Below are 5,000 nucleotides of genomic sequence, written 5' to 3' on the forward strand. Positions count from 1 at the left end.
TGACCCAGGAAAGAGTCTTCAAAACACAGGTAAAACTGTGTTAAACAGTGGGGTAACATGTTTGAAATGACAGCACACTGCTGCTTGTTGGCAGCCTGACTCACTTGACTTGTCTCACACACACCCAGGGGGGGAGAAAGAGGACACATTGGAGCACAGAATGACCCAGGAAAGAGTCTTCAAAACACAGGTAAAACTGTGTTAAACAGTGGGGTAACATGTTTGAAATGACAGCACACTGCTGCTTGTTGGCAGCCTGACTCACTTGACTTGTCTCACACACACCCAGGGGGGGAGAAAGAGGACACATTGACCCAGGAAAGAGTCTTCAAAACACAGGTAAAACTGTGTTAAACAGTGGGGTAACATGTTTGAAATGACAGCACACTGCTGCTTGTTGGCAGCCTGACTCACTTGACTTGTCTCACACACACCCAGGGGGGGAGAAAGAGGACACATTGACCCAGGAAAGAGTCTTCAAAACACAGGTAAAACTGTGTTAAACAGTGGGGTAACATGTTTGAAATGACAGCACACTGCTGCTTGTTGGCAGGCTGACTCACTTGACTTGTCTCACACACACCCAGGGGGGGAGAAAGAGGACACATTGACCCAGGAAAGAGTCTTCAAAACACAGGTAAAACTGTGTTAAACAGTGGGGGTAACATGTTTGAAATGACAGCACACTGCTGCTTGTTGGCAGCCTGACTCACTTCACTTGTCTCACACACACCCAGGGGGGGAGAAAGAGGACACATTGACCCAGGAAAGAGTCTTCAAAACACAGGTAAAACTGTGTTAAACAGTGGGGTAACATGTTTGAAATGACAGCACACTGCTGCTTGTTGGCAGCCTGACTCACTTCACTTGTCTCACACACACCCAGGGGGGGAGAAAGAGGACACATTGGAGCACAGAATGACCCAGGAAAGAGTCTTCAAAACACAGGTAAAACTGTGTTAAACAGTGGGGTAACATGTTTGAAATGACAGCACACTGCTGCTTGTTGGCAGGCTGACTCACTTGACTTGTCTCACACACACCCAGGGGGGGAGAAAGAGGACACATTGACCCAGGAAAGAGTCTTCAAAACACAGGTAAAACTGTGTTAAACAGTGGGGTAACATGTTTGAAATGACAGCACACTGCTGCTTGTTGGCAGCCTGACTCACTTGACTTGTCTCACACACACCCAGGGGGGGAGAAAGAGGACACATTGACCCAGGAAAGAGTCTTCAAAACACAGGTAAAACTGTGTTAAACAGTGGGGTAACATGTTTGAAATGACAGCACACTGCTGCTTGTTGGCAGCCTGACTCACTTGACTTGTCTCACACACACCCAGGGGGGGAGAAAGAGGACACATTGACCCAGGAAAGAGTCTTCAAAACACAGGTAAAACTGTGTTAAACAGTGGGGTAACATGTTTGAAATGACAGCACACTGCTGCTTGTTGGCAGCCTGACTCACTTGACTTGTCTCACACACACCCAGGGGGGGAGAAAGAGGACACATTGACCCAGGAAAGAGTCTTCAAAACACAGGTAAAACTGTGTTAAACAGTGGGGTAACATGTTTGAAATGACAGCACACTGCTGCTTGTTGGCAGCCTGACTCACTTGACTTGTCTCACACACACCCAGGGGGGGAGAAAGAGGACACATTGACCCAGGAAAGAGTCTTCAAAACACAGGTAAAACTGTGTGAAACAGTGGGGTAACATGTTTGAAATGACAGCACACTGCTGCTTGTTGGCAGCCTGACTCACTTGACTTGTCTCACACACACCCAGGGGGGGAGAAAGAGGACACATTGACCCAGGAAAGAGTCTTCAAAACACAGGTAAAACTGTGTTAAACAGTGGGGTAACATGTTTGAAATGACAGCACACTGCTGCTTGTTGGCAGCCTGACTCACTTGACTTGTCTCACACACACCCAGGGGGGGAGAAAGAGGACACATTGACCCAGGAAAGAGTCTTCAAAACACAGGTAAAACTGTGTTAAACAGTGGGGTAACATGTTTGAAATGACAGCACACTGCTGCTTGTTGGCAGCCTGACTCACTTGACTTGTCTCACACACACCCAGGGGGGGAGAAAGAGGACACATTGACCCAGGAAAGAGTCTTCAAAACACAGGTAAAACTGTGTTAAACAGTGGGGTAACATGTTTGAAATGACAGCACACTGCTGCTTGTTGGCAGCCTGACTCACTTGACTTGTCTCACACACACCCAGGGGGGGAGAAAGAGGACACATTGACCCAGGAAAGAGTCTTCAAAACACAGGTAAAACTGTGTTAAACAGTGGGGTAACATGTTTGAAATGACAGCACACTGCTGCTTGTTGGCAGCCTGACTCACTTGACTTGTCTCACACACACCCAGGGGGGGAGAAAGAGGACACATTGGAGCACAGAATGACCCAGGAAAGAGTCTTCAAAACACAGGTAAAACTGTGTTAAACAGTGGGGTAACATGTTTGAAATGACAGCACACTGCTGCTTGTTGGCAGCCTGACTCACTTGACTTGTCTCACACACACCCAGGGGGGGAGAAAGAGGACACATTGAACCCAGGAAAGAGTCTTCAAAACACAGGTAAAACTGTGTTAAACAGTGGGGTAACATGTTTGAAATGACAGCACACTGCTGCTTGTTGGCAGCCTGACTCACTTCACTTGTCTCACACACACCCAGGGGGGGAGAAAGAGGACACATTGACCCAGGAAAGAGTCTTCAAAACACAGGTAAAACTGTGTTAAACAGTGGGGGTAACATGTTTGAAATGACAGCACACTGCTGCTTGTTGGCAGCCTGACTCACTTGACTTGTCTCACACACACCCAGGGGGGGAGAAAGAGGACACATTGACCCAGGAAAGAGTCTTCAAAACACAGGTAAAACTGTGTTAAACAGTGGGGTAACATGTTTGAAATGACAGCACACTGCTGCTTGTTGGCAGCCTGACTCACTTGACTTGTCTCACACACACCCAGGGGGGGAGAAAGAGGACACATTGACCCAGGAAAGAGTCTTCAAAACACAGGTAAAACTGTGTTAAACAGTGGGGTAACATGTTTGAAATGACAGCACACTGCTGCTTGTTGGCAGCCTGACTCACTTGACTTGTCTCACACACACCCAGGGGGGGAGAAAGAGGACACATTGACCCAGGAAAGAGTCTTCAAAACACAGGTAAAACTGTGTTAAACAGTGGGGTAACATGTTTGAAATGACAGCACACTGCTGCTTGTTGGCAGCCTGACTCACTTGACTTGTCTCACACACACCCAGGGGGGGAGAAAGAGGACACATTGACCCAGGAAAGAGTCTTCAAAACACAGGTAAAACTGTGTTAAACAGTGGGGTAACATGTTTGAAATGACAGCACACTGCTGCTTGTTGGCAGCCTGACTCACTTGACTTGTCTCACACACACCCAGGGGGGGAGAAAGAGGACACATTGGAGCACAATGACCCAGGAAAGAGTCTTCAAAACACAGGTAAAACTGTGTTAAACAGTGGGGTAACATGTTTGAAATGACAGCACACTGCTGCTTGTTGGCAGGCTGACTCACTTGACTTGTCTCACACACACCCAGGGGGGGAGAAAGAGGACACATTGACCCAGGAAAGAGTCTTCAAAACACAGGTAAAACTGTGTTAAACAGTGGGGTAACATGTTTGAAATGACAGCACACTGCTGCTTGTTGGCAGCCTGACTCACTTCACTTGTCTCACACACACCCAGGGGGGGAGAAAGAGGACACATTGACCCAGGAAAGAGTCTTCAAAACACAGGTAAAACTGTGTTAAACAGTGGGGTAACATGTTTGAAATGACAGCACACTGCTGCTTGTTGGCAGCCTGACTCACTTCACTTGTCTCACACACACCCAGGGGGGGAGAAAGAGGACACATTGGAGCACAATGACCCAGGAAAGAGTCTTCAAAACACAGGTAAAACTGTGTTAAACAGTGGGGTAACATGTTTGAAATGACAGCACACTGCTGCTTGTTGGCAGCCTGACTCACTTGACTTGTCTCACACACACCCAGGGGGGGAGAAAGAGGACACATTGGAGCACAGAATGACCCAGGAAAGAGTCTTCAAAACACAGGTAAAACTGTGTTAAACAGTGGGGGTAACATGTTTGAAATGACAGCACACTGCTGCTTGTTGGCAGCCTGACTCACTTCACTTGTCTCACACACACCCAGGGGGGGAGAAAGAGGACACATTGACCCAGGAAAGAGTCTTCAAAACACAGGTAAAACTGTGTTAAACAGTGGGGTAACATGTTTGAAATGACAGCACACTGCTGCTTGTTGGCAGCCTGACTCACTTGACTTGTCTCACACACACCCAGGGGGGGAGAAAGAGGACACATTGGAGCACAGAATGACCCAGGAAAGAGTCTTCAAAACACAGGTAAAACTGTGTTAAACAGTGGGGTAACATGTTTGAAATGACAGCACACTGCTGCTTGTTGGCAGCCTGACTCACTTCACTTGTCTCACACACACCCAGGGGGGGAGAAAGAGGACACATTGACCCAGGAAAGAGTCTTCAAAACACAGGTAAAACGTGTGTTAAACAGTGGGGTAACATGTTTGAAATGACAGCACACTGCTGCTTGTTGGCAGGCTGACTCACTTGACTTGTCTCACACACACCCAGGGGGGGAGAAAGAGGACACATTGACCCAGGAAAGAGTCTTCAAAACACAGGTAAAACTGTGTTAAACAGTGGGGTAACATGTTTTAATGCAGTTACTATGTGTCCCCACAGGGGGGCGCGCATCACCCAACATGAGCACAGTGCATTAACAGTGATGATGATTTAAACTAGTTTAAGCGGGGAAAATAGTGCTAAAAGTCAGATAAAACTCTGCTATGACTCTGATAAAAGTCTGATTGTTTCAGAGATCCATAGTAATGATACATTAAACCATTGACATCTAAAAGTATCCATTAAAAATGCATTTGTTGGGGAAA

The 5,000-nt window shown here is 47.2% G+C and overlaps 1 protein-coding gene across 1 annotated transcript in view; it reads right to left on the reverse strand.

Annotated features, from left to right (window-relative positions):
* LOC117469227 (GTPase IMAP family member 9-like) overlaps nucleotides 1-5,000 on the reverse strand; it is a 21,626-nt gene that overhangs the window by 16,055 nt on the left and 571 nt on the right.

This window comes from Trematomus bernacchii, unplaced genomic scaffold (assembly GCF_902827165.1).
Source record: "Trematomus bernacchii unplaced genomic scaffold, fTreBer1.1, whole genome shotgun sequence".
In the NCBI taxonomy this organism is placed as follows: domain Eukaryota; kingdom Metazoa; phylum Chordata; class Actinopteri; order Perciformes; family Nototheniidae; genus Trematomus; species Trematomus bernacchii.